Raw genomic sequence first — 13,199 nt, forward strand, 5'->3', positions numbered from 1 at the left:
TCACAATAGCCCATACTTGAAAATATTACACGATGATCGATTTTTCTTAGTCTTGTGTCTATTGGCTTGTCACCAAAGCAAATTAATTTTGGAAATGATTTCTTGTTTATGGTTAAAATTGCTTGAATATATCATCATTGTTTAGATCAGTTAATTTCAGTACAGAACAGTGTTTCAATGATTTCTATAGGTTAAGTAATTTAGAAGTTGTGAATTTATTATTTTATGAATCACATAGGCCTGTATTGGTGATGGACATATTTATATACGTCATTAGTTCAAATCTGCCTTCAGAAGGCTCTCATTTTTGATATTCGTGTTCAAGTTTGAGATTTAAGAAAAGGAATTTTCAAGGGGACTTCTCGCAGATCTACTCATAGAATGACATTACCGAGATAGAAGCGTCGGCGTCAATAAAATTACGATTCCATCTATTTCGGCAACAACAATTGTATGATCCCACCACCGACGCACCCCTAAACAGGCTAAAAATGTATTGAATCTATTTGAAGAAAACAAACATTACCTGTGGTCATCTTATGACTCCCTACATTTTGGTCATCAAAGTTTTTATGACCCCCCCATTTTTCTTTGCAAACATTTATGACCCTCTCCTCCCGGTATACTTGGGACACCTACCCTCCCCCCTCCGAAAAATGATAGCCCAAAATGGGGTTGACTTTGGGTCTAAAACCGAAAGAAAGATTTTGTCATTACATTTCTGACGACTGAGTATGGGAGGGGAATGACTTGTCACCCTGCCCCCTGGCTAATCTCCATTGGTTGATGAAGGGCTCGGTGCTGAGAGGTTATGGGATTCGCATATATTTTGTCGATCTTGCAAAATCATTAGTTCTTCTGGCACATCACCTCAACGAGCCTGGCCAACATCATTGTAGGCCAAATATACCGGCCTAATATGGCCTATATTACGAACTTAGTTTTTTATCCCCCCCCCTCTCTCTCATGTGATGTGAGAGACACATCTCATACTCTCACCCCTTTTCCACCTCTCCCCATCCTCCCTCTCCGTCTTCCTCTCACCCTCTCGCTTCCCCTTCTTTGGTCATCTTATGACTCTCTACGCTTTCTTTCTTTCTTTCTTTGATTCATTTTTGCTTTCTTTCTTTCGATTATAAACACAGTTTATGAAAAATTTATTACCCTTGCGTTTTAAAACATGCAGAATTACGTGATCGCGATTATCCCCTCGGAAATGAAACTTTAAAATAGGTTTTGTCTAACTTGTCACGATGTAAAATAATTAGAAATAAATAGACCAAGTCTCTGCTTATATTTCATCAAAACAAAATGCTTAAGGGGTACTACACCCATTGATTTTTTGCATTTTTTGCATTTTGTGAAGAAATTACAAAAAAAAATTGGACAAAGTGGTATGCAAAATGAAGGGGCAAATCTTCTCGTTTTATTGGTGGCATCGGTATCAATGTAGCTTACATGCTTTTGAAGATAGAAGCCAAAAGGAGGTACATCACTGACGATTTAAATTCACTTCATTTTGGAAAGCTTACTATCAACGGATTTCGTTAAAATTTTGGATATGTGTTGCTAACACATTAGGGAAATAATGTTGATATGTAAAATGGGAATAAGTGGTCCCTGATTTCTTTTATGAATTCATGAACTTGGTGCTCCACAACTATCAAAAAACGAACCGGTTAAAATGCTTCTATTTTCAATGTCGAGCTATATTTTGAATTTTGAACTTGCGACACTATGTCACTGAAACTTAATTAAGCCATAGGTAACAGGTTACCACAACCACACTACAGCAATGTTGAAAAAGATTGTATTTTTTGTCACCTATACCACCATATTAGGTAGTTTCCCGTAAGCTTCATTTTTGTGATTTTGGTAACTATTTTATATTTATTTGCCCAATCCAACTCAACTAGGCAATCTAAATTGTACTCACCATTTACATCCCAAGGTATTTTAGTATATCCACCTCACATATTTCCATTATATATCCAGTAACAGACAAAATATCAAAATTGATGCCTCATTATGACATGTATGATATCCACAGACTATCACATGTATTCAAAATGGATGCCTGAATTTGACCTGAACCAATTGACCTATAACCTGACCTTTGATGACCTTATAGCCTTTTTTAATCTCTTTTCCTAACAACATATTATAGGAGATACATACATGGTGTAGTATTGAATTATCTATGTGGAAGAGATTAGGGGGGATTTAATTTATTCAGTGTTATAATCAGTGAGTACATTTATATAGATAGTATAACAAAGGATTTAATGTATTCAATTCATGTATTCTACTTGGACATGTTCAATAGAATAAATTATCTCAGTTACCAGGATACAGTAAACAAAAACATTATATAGGGCAAAAATGATTTTCTAAAATGGTTTAAAACCACTTTGTATGTAGAGATATTTTATAAGTTCAGGACATGAGATGATGAACATATAAATATACTTCATAAATTTGCAACAAAAAAAAGAAGATGGGTACTGATGAAAATAAGGGTATTAAATCGCCTTAAAGTAGCTACATTGATTGAGAAGAACTCCGAGAAGGAAAATCGATTATTTCTATTCCCGTTCCTATTGTACACAATTTGAAAAGAAACCACTTGAAATCACTCCACTTATTCACTCGATGATACCAACCGGCCATATGAACCAGGGTGTGACGACTGACCTCATTACTGTGTATAATTTAGAACCGAACGGAACCGCCCGGAACCGCCCGGAACCGGCGGGCAACCGGCGGTCGAGTTTTGATTTGACCCCCAAGTATCATAAGCGTAAACATCAACGGAAATTTAACAACCGCAACTATAAATCGCGTTTCTAATTCGTAAAAAAGTTTCTCGTGCGACGCGCAAATTTAATAGCAACAATTAGGCCCTTTTTAAGAATGTTGAGCAATTGTTGAAACAGAGCTGTAATAATAAAATTAATTATATAGCAACGATTATATAATGGCTTGTTGGTCGGCCAATATTAAATTGAGCCATAAATCAATTTTTTTCTCATCGACATGAAGAATCATGATACGAACGCGATTGACCCCATACTAAAAACACGGCTTCAAATTCAAGAAAGAATTTTAATAATAGGAATTTTTCCAACTGAGACACAGCAGTACATAAAGGACAGTCACTTTATTAGTACAGTTATTTTAAAATGGTTATTCCTTAGCAATTTGCAAAATTGCTAAGGTCTGTTTCTGTCAAGTTCTTTGTTTCTTTGTTTCTTTCTTTCTTTAAGTTAGGCGGGCAGCCTAACTTATTTCTTTCTTGCCATTTCTTTCTTCTTTCTTCTTTCTTTCTTTCTTTCTTCTCACAATTTGCTACTACTTCCACATCCTTGATCGGATTTCGACTAAACTCAGTCACAAGCAGTATTGGGTAGCTGGCTACAAAAGTTATGGGTTGTTTAATGTCGGAGGTCATCCAAGGGGTCACAGAGGGCAAAAAAGGTCAGGTTAACCGAACATACTCCAATTGAGCTGAAATTTATATGCAATGATCCTTATGACATCCTAAACATGCTTAAAATATTTTAATATTCATTTAATGTCATTAAGGGTCATAAAGGGGTCAAAGGTCAAGTTTTGAAAATGCTCCAATTGAGCTGGAATTTAAATGCTATGATCCTTATGACATTCTAAACAATTTAAACATATTTTTAATTCATTTAAGGTCATTAAAGGGACAAAGGGGTCAAAGGTCAAGATTTTCAAAATGCTCCAATTGAGCTGAAATTTAAATGCAATGATCCTTATGACATTCTAAACATGTTTAAAATAGTTTAAGATTCATTTAAGGTCATTAGGGGGGGCAATAAAGGGGGCAAAGGTCAAGTTTTCAAAATGCTTCAATTGAGCTGAAATTTAAATGCAATGATCCTTATCTTATCCAGCACAGTATTGCTGCTTCATCAGATCATCACAATCATCCGCCTAACTTACCTCGTGCCCTTGCAAAGGGCACAGTTGCTCTAGTTCTTTAGTCTAGCCGAGCGGCGGCTAGACTCTTGAATCCCAGTAGTTTCTTTCTTCTTCTTAGTCTAGCCGAGCGGCGGCTAGACTCCTGTTTCTGGGCGATTTCTTTCTTCTTCTTCTTCTTCTTCTTCTTCTTCTTCTTCTTCTGTCAACATTTAACATAATTTGCTCTAGCTCCTTTATTATTTGACCGATTATGACCAAACTTGGGCATAAGCTCCACTACCCCAGCCTTTACATTTGACATGACCCATTTGGGGTCAAACGTCATGCATGAGTAATTTTGGGTAAAAATGTGATTTTTACCAAAAATGCTTCTTCTCCTACAGATTACATGGTACAGTAATGAGATTTATACATTGACCTTGGCTATAGCCGGTGCCTATGGGGTCCTCACAGATTTGGGGTCAAAGGTCATTAAGGTGGTAATTCCGGCACATAACCAAATACCTTCAAAATGCTTCTTTTCCTTCAGATTCTATGGTACAGAGATGCGACTGACACATATGCATTGACATTAGTTGGTGTCTATGGGGTCCTCACAGATTTTGAGTTCAAGGTCATACAGGGGACAAAAATGGTTGATCACTGAAAATCACTTTAAAATTCAATATTGTCTGCATATTACGTGCTGTGATCATCCGAATAATACCAAAAGGGCTCTAGCATTATGTTCATATACGATTGTAATCAGATTTGGCTTAAACATGGAGGAGGGTCTGTTTTGGGGTCAAAAGGGGTAAAATTCTAAAGTTTGTCCGATTGAAATGAAAATTAGTATATGTGATCTTGATATGATTCAAAATATATTGGAGGTCATGTCAAGGTCAGCAGAGGTCAACCAAAGGTCAAAAGGGGTCAAGTTCTAAAGTTTGTCCAAGTTAAATGAAAATTAGTGTATGTGATCTTGATATGATTCAAAATATAATGGATGTCATTTCAAGGTCACCAGAGGTCAACCAAAGGTCAAAAAGGGTCAAATTGCAAAGTTTGTTCAATTTGCATGGAAATTAGTATACGTTATGTGGATATGATGCAAAATATGTGGTGAAGGTCATTTTCAGGTCATCAGAGGTCATTTCAAGGTCACGGCTAGACTTCGCAGCCTTACTAAGGATGCAATATATCTAGTTCTTCTTCTTCTTCTTAGTCTAGCCGAGCGGCGGCTAGACTCCTGTTTCCCAGTAGTTTCTTAGTCTAGCCGAGCGGCGGCTAGACTCCGGTTTCCCAGTATGTTTCTTTCTTCTTCTTCTTCTTCTTCTTCTTCTTCTTCTTCTTCTTCTTCTTCTTTCTGTCAACATTTAACATAATTTGCTCTAGCTCCTTTATTATTTGACCGATTATGACCAAACTTGGGCACAAGCTCCACTACCCCAGCCTTTACATTTGACATGACCCATTTGGGGTCAAACGTCATGCATGAGTAATTTTGGCTAAAAATGTGATTTTTACCAAAAATGCTTCTTCTCCTACAGATTACGTGGTACAGTAATGAGATTTATACATTGACCTTGGCTATAGCCGGGGCCTATGGGGTCCTCACAGATTTGGGGTCAAATGTCATTAAGGGGGTATTTCCGGTACATAACCAAATACCTTCAAAATGCTTCTTTTCCTACAGATTATATGGTACGGAGATGCGACTGACACATATTCATTGGCATTAGCTGGTGTCTATGGGGTCCTCACAGATTTTGAGTTCAAGGTCAAACAGGGAAAAAAATGGTTGATTACTGAAAATCACTTTAAAATTCAATATTTTCTGCATATTAAGTGCTGTGATCATAAGAATAATGCCAAAAGGGCTCTAGCATTATGTTTATATACGATTGTAATCAGATTTGGCTTAAACATGGAGGAGGGTCTGTTTTGGGGTCAAAAGGGTAAAATTCTAAAGTTTGTCCAATTTAAATGAAAATTAGTATATGTGATCTTGATATGATTCAAAATATTGTGGAGGTCATTTCAAGGTCACCAGAGGTCAACCAAAGGTCAAAAGGGGTCAAATTACAAAGTTTGTTCAATTTGAATGAAAATTAGTATATGTTATGTGGATATGATGCAAAACGTGGTGATGGTCATTTCAAGGTCATTTCAAGGTCACGGCTAGACTTCGCAGCCTTACAGGGATGCAATATATCTAGTTTCTTCTTCTTCTTCTTCTTCTTCTTCTTTCTGTCAACATTTAACATAATTTGCTCTAGCTCCTTCATTATTTGACCGATTATGACCAAACTTGCGCACAAGCTCAACTACCCCAGCCTTTACATATGACATGACCCATTTGGGGTCAAACGTCACGCATGAGTAATTTTGGCTAAAATGTGATTTTTACCAAAAATGCTTCTTCTCCTACAGATTACATGGTAGAGTATCGAGATTTGGACATTTACCTTGGCTATAGCCGGGGCCTATGGGGTCCTCACAGATTTGGGGTCAAAGGTCATTAAGGGGGTATTTCCGGCACATAACGAAATACCTTCAAAATGCTTCTTTTCCTACAGATTCTATGGTACAGAGATGCGACTGACACATATGCATTGACATTAGTTGGTGTCTATGGGGTCCTCACAGATTTTGAGTTCAAGGTCAAACAGGGGACAAAATGGTTGATTACTGAAAATCACTTTAAAATTCAATATTTTCTGCATATTACGTGCTGTGATCATCCGAATAATGCCAAAAGGGCTCTAGCATTATGTTCATATACGATTGTAATCAGATTTGGCTTAAACATGGAGGAGTGGTCTGTTTTGGGGTCAAAAGGGGTAAAATTCTAAAGTTTGTCCGATTGAAATGAAAATTAGTATATGTGATCTTGATATGATTCAAAATATATTGGAGGTCATTTCAAGGTCACCAGAGGTCAACCAAAGGTCAAAAGGGTCAAGTTCTAAAGTTTGTCCAATTTAAATGAAAATTAGTGTATGTGATCTTGACATGATTCAAAATATAATGGATGTCATTTCAAGGTCACCAGAGGTCAACCAAAGGTCAAAAGGGGTCAAATTGCCAAGTTTGTTCAATTTGAATCGAAATTAGTATACGTTATGTGGATATGATGCAAAATATGTGGTGAAGGTCATTTCCAGGTCATCAGAGGTCATTTCAAGGTCACGGCTAGACTTCGCAGCCTTACTAAGGATGCAATATATCTAGTTCTTCTTCTTTCTGTCAACATTTGATATAATTTGCTCTAGCTCCTTTATTATTTGACCGATTATGACCAAACTTGGGCACAAGCTCCACTACCCCAGCCTTTACATTTGACATGACCCATTTGGGGTCAAACGTCATGCATGAGTAATTTTGGCTAAAAATGTGATTTTTACCAAAATGCTTCTTCTCCTACAGATTACGTGGTACAATAATGAGATTTATACATTGACCTTGGCTATAGCCGGGGCCTATGGGGTCCTCACAGATTTGGGGTCAAAGGCCATTAAGGTGATATTTCCGGCACATAACCAAATACCTTCAAAATGCTTCTTTTCCTACAGATTCTATGGTACAGAGATGCGACTGACACATATGCATTGACATTAGTTGGTGTCTATGGGGTCCTCACAGATTTTTAGTTCAAGGTCAAACAGGGGACAAAAATGGTTGATTACTGAAAATCACTTTAAAATTCAATATTTTCTGCATATTACGTGCTGTGATCATCAGAATAATGCCAAAAGGGCTCTAGCATTATGTCATATACGATTGTAATCAGATTTGGCTTAAACATGGAGGAGGGGTCTGTTTTGGGGTCAAAAGGGGTAAAATTCTAAAGTTTGTCCAATTTAAATGAAAATTAGTATATGTGATCTTGATATGATTCAAAATATATTGGATGTCATTTCAAGGTCACCAGAGGTCAACGAAAGGTCAAAAGGGTAAAATTCTAATATTTGTCCAATTTAGATGAAAATTAGTATATGTGATCTTGATATGATTCAAAATATATTGGAGGTCATTTCAAGGTCACCAGAGGTCAACTAAAGGTCAAAAAGGGGTCAAATTACAAAGTTTATTCAATTTGAATGAAAATTGGTATATGTTATGTGGATATGATGCAAAATGTGGTGAAGGTCATTTCAAGGTCATCAGATGTCATTTCAAGGTCACGGCTAGACTTCGCAGCCTTACTAAGGATGCAATATATCTAGTTCTTTCTTTCTTTCTGTCAATCTTATAATGAGCCACCGTAGCCATATGCTTTGAGCCATGTTGGCCATAGTTGGTCATTAGGACCATTGGGGGGGGGGACAAATGAAACATGATCAACTTCAGGTCAAAGGTCATCCACTTCCGGCCAATGGCCAAAAACGTGATTTCACTAAAATGCTACTCCTTCCACAAATTACACAGCACGATGATGGCACTTTGGTACATGCATCAGCTATACCCAGTGTCTAAAAGTTATTGTCCAGAATCGGGGTCAAAGGTCATTAAGGGGATACTTCCGGTATATGACCAAATACCATAAAATGCTGCTCCTGTCGCAAATATATATACCGTAGTACAACAATGTTACTTGGTCCTCAGGACTAATAGCTGGTGGCACAAATGTCACATGACCAACTCAAGGTCAAAGGTCATGGAAAGGTTATTATGGCCGAAATGTTATTTCCTATTATTTTTACTAAAACTGCTACTCCTTACTAAATTACACAGCAAGATGACGTCACTTGACACATGCATTAGCCTTGAGGTCAAAGGTCATACGAAGGTCATTATGGCTGATGTGATTTTCTGTTCTGTTACTAAAAATTCTACGTCAATCAAGCATGACATTACTTGCATACAACCATTGGGGTCAAAGGTCATTGGGTCAAAGGTCATTGGGGTCAAAGGTCATGTAGGTATTACTTACAGTATGTAGCAAATTACCTTAGGAAGTCGCACTATAATAGCGCATGACCAAAGTTGCACAGAAATATTTACATGAATATTGAATAATTTTTGGTTAGGCCAAATAAAAAATAATCATGTTTCGCGTCTTCTCCCGCTTCCTTTTTTGAGGTTTCTTCAATTATATTTTTATTTTTTGAAATTCAGTTATAACTCTTGGGAGTAAAGATGCTTTCTATTGCCTTGCCAATATACAAGAAACACTTTTGGAAGGTTTTGTGATAATTAGAGGAGGCCTATCTCTTTGAACAAGATATAATAAAATTCCCTCTAAAAGGAAAGCCAGCCTCAATGTAGAAGAGGTCTTGTAATTAGTTTTGGTCAATGTGAAAGGCATTTTAGGATCACGGCTTACTACATCCATGTTACATGACAGTCCACCAAACCATCAACGGTGAGAAGATGTACACTGAAACTGCAGAAAACATTAACTCCTAATCTCCTGTCAACTCTTTAATTCATTATTGTTCATTATTATTAATTCATTATTGTTCTCTAAATTGTTCTGTTCTGGTTTTATTTGTCTTTTCAGCTTTTTACCCACGATATTTCAATTTCCAATTTTTTAATACCATAACTTACGAACTCAATTTCTTCGCTTAGGAATGTCCGATTTTATTGGGGAAAACGGCGTTGTGGAGCAAAATAGCTCTTTATGTGAAAGCCTCCAAATTTATAAGATGTCCAAAAGATGTCTGTTTTTGACATGATACACCATATTTCTTAAAGACCCATTCAGTGATCCCAGTGCAAGAGTAAAAAATTAAAATTGTTTATAAATTGCTTAAAAGAGAAGGATAGGCCTAAGTCATTCAAATTGTCATTTGGTATTTTTGAAATGCCAAATTTGGCAAAAAATGAAGAAAACAGCAGTACTGACGAAGTTCAAGCCCCGCCATTCAAATACTTGTAGCTAATTTTAGATACTGTCAGTATCTAAAAATACAGATTCGTGTAAAATGTCTTATTTTGTCTTAAATAGGCCTACACGGCTTTTGGCTGAACCATTCGCAGACTTAGCACATCTATGTAATAACAAAGGTACGGTACCAAAATTTTGATGATTTTTACGATCGTCCGGATGAGCAAATCACTGAATGGGCCTTTAATATTAATAATAGATAAGCTGCCTTTAAAATATTATTGACAATGTTGAGAGTAGGAATTACCTTGAAAAATGTCTCAAAAATACAACATGCCAGTTATATTCCGGTCTGAAACGATCAGACAATATTTTAAACATTAATAACATCATAAACCCAAATCGTGAAAAAATCACCCCGGGTAGATTTTTGGCTATTTCTCCATTTACGATCCTGCCCAAAAGTGTCTGCTTTCGATATACCACGTCACAAATACTACACTGCACTGACTGCAGGTTTTAGTTAAAAAGGGCATTTCGTGATCCACAGCATCATCCCTAACTTTTCTCAAAAAAGTTGAGATTTTTATATCACTGGAAACCTCTGGCTACATAATGTTTATGTACAAAATATTTCTTGCAGATTAATTCGTTAGCAAAGTAATCGTGAAATTTGAATTTCGTTCTGGTATACCAGAACAAAATTGCAACACATTGTGTACACATAACCATGCATAACTCGTAAAGGCAAAATCGGAATCAACTGAAATTTTTTAGAATAAGCTTTTTTTGTGGATATCTACTGAAAAATGTCATAAAAAGAGGATGCTAGGATCACGAAATACTCCTTAAATTCGCCATATAACATAATATAAACTCACCTTACATGTACATTTTTTATTTTAAAATAATTTGATATTAATTCGCAATGTATAGTTTACTATATGATAGATGGTGGCAAGAACATTTATAAAGGACTGATTACTCACTGCAATCTTCACTCTTGTGTGTCTTGACTGTAAGTTTATGAATCAAATAAAAAAGATAGAAAGTAGCTTCACTTACGTTATGTGTCATTTTATTTATAACATAGAAGTTATTAAATTAATAAAGTAAAACAATTTATTTATATATAAGTGCATGTCAAATGGGTACATTGTTCAATACTATAGGCCTACATGCATAAATTATGCCCATATTATAGCTAGGCCCTAAAAACTTTATTTTGCATCGGATTTTTCCCGTTGAAAAGGCAAAACTGATGTTCATGATAGCAACTATTTCATCAATAGCATTTTGAGTCATTTTTATCCATAAAACGACACAGGATATGATAGATAATTACTTTGACATCAATATGGTCCATATGATGAAGATTTTGATTCTTAGATCTGTTATCAACATGATATCACGCTGTTCAGTGGTCAAGGACCCCGGGTCAAAGACACTGAAATGACATACTTTTCTTCTGCTGACCATATGATGCTGTATATTAACTATTATTGTTACATTTTAGGCCTATACCTAAAACTTTTAAAGTCATATTAATTCAAACATAACTTTGGTAATACTCACTCGTTTTCATTCGTTGAAACGGCAAAACATACTTACTTTTCCTTACACATCGAATTAAAATATTTTTAAAAAAATTCAACCACAAAAAGTTTTAACAAAAAGTCATTCCAATACCAATAAAAATTAATCTCTTGAGCAAACTGACCCCATCCCAGAAACAGGTACCAGCCCGATGGGCTGGCGAAAAGAGTAAGAGGCCTCCTCCTTTTTCCAGGCATTATTGTGTGCGCTAAAACAGTTCTAATTATGGGTATTTGCACAAATTTTACGATGAAAAATAAAAATCCCCTCTTCCTCCTTTTTTGAAACATGTTTTTTAATTTTACATGGCCTTATCAAAATGATTTCACATACTGTAATAGTATGGAAAATAATTATGTAATATAATTTATGATTATAATTATAATACTACAAACTCTGTTCATACATGTATATTCCAATGAATTATACATATGCTGGACCTTTTGAACTCGCATATGCTATAGGTGAGCTAACAAATTAACCTTGGTCTCTAGCCAAATTCCAAAGTTATAGTGCATTTCAAAAAAAGACCTCTCAGTAAAATCAGCATAATATACTACCTCTTACATGCATTCATGCTATATAGCTGGGCTAATTAGCTATTATGGCCTAGGTAATTAGCTATTGCTAAGGTCGCGTATATGTGTATGCGCAATTAGCTCTAGTTTCAACTTATTTGCAATAGTTGTAATTAGAGTGTTCTTTTGGTATTTGAAGACATATGAGTATAATCTATTCCAATTTGACAAATATGATTATTCCGAGGGGGATATAGCCTAACAGAATCTGATCAAAATAATAAGGCCAATTTATTCAAATATTTTAATCAAAATGAATCGGATAACATGGAAAAGAAAAAAATATATATGTACACATGTAGGCTTACATTGAAATGTTAATACCGGACAAGTATGTAATTTATATAATTTCTCAAATGTTCAGAACAAAAATAAGATTTGACACACCGGAAACAAAATAATTTGAAAACATTAAAAATAACGGAAAACTAATGAAACCCGTGAAATGTTTGTACCCCGTCCACGAGATTATTAACAATGCAGGTGTTATAGGCCCGACATATTAGCGCATATTATTATAACAAACCAATATTACCTTAATACCAGCAATATAAATGCATTTTAACTTCCACATTTATAATTGCACTTGAGAGAATACATAGCAACTTACCTCTTTGGACGAATTGTATGCTCAAAATCGTCGAGGACCTGAACAAAATATTGTACCAAATATAGACCTATATGGCAGCTAAAATAATCGGGTCTTTCTGAACGTTTAATCTTTATACTGAGTGTGCATATCAGATCAGCAATGACCTGTGCTTAAGTTCGAGGTAATGTGATCCCCAAAAGTTCTTTGTGTTAATTTAGTTTCATGTGTGTAACGATTTATTGTATTAATACTACACACTTGACATTTAGTATGGATTTTTTTCCGCAAAATTTCAAGACTGGTGTGGAAGTGATCTGCATAAACCACACGCGCTAAATATTAATTGGAGTGTGTCGGGAGATGCGTGGTGTAATAATTGTTTGATTGAAAATGTGCTTTCCATGAGTTTACATTATGGCGCTGATAATGAAGTGAATTAATAGCTTAAAATGGTGGATTTAAGGAAACTGAATTTGAGTTTTCTGGGGGTAAAATGTCCGATTATTCTGGTTTCATCAAATTTATTGAGGTTTGGGGCGATATTTACTGAAACTTAATACCAATAAGGTGTTCGTCAGAACTGAAATGCACTTGTAATCTACAAGATTTGAAAAATTATATGTCTCTTAAAGGTTGCGAACCTGGAAAAGGCTTGGAAAGTTTGGTTCCT

At 35.7% G+C, this 13,199-nt stretch overlaps 1 protein-coding gene across 1 annotated transcript in view; it reads right to left on the reverse strand.

Moving 5' to 3' along the window:
- The window catches only part of LOC140156068 (solute carrier family 22 member 3-like), a 69,755-nt gene extending 57,120 nt beyond the window's left edge, over positions 1 to 12,635 (reverse strand). The window contains exon 1 of the mRNA XM_072179185.1: positions 12,548 to 12,635. The gene's annotated coding sequence lies outside the window, so the exon portion shown is untranslated. The remainder of the gene's footprint in view (positions 1 to 12,547) is intronic.
- Between the last annotated feature and the right edge of the window lie 564 nt (positions 12,636 to 13,199).

The sequence above is a fragment of the Amphiura filiformis genome, chromosome 6 (assembly GCF_039555335.1).
Source record: "Amphiura filiformis chromosome 6, Afil_fr2py, whole genome shotgun sequence".
Lineage (NCBI taxonomy): Eukaryota > Metazoa > Echinodermata > Ophiuroidea > Amphilepidida > Amphiuridae > Amphiura > Amphiura filiformis.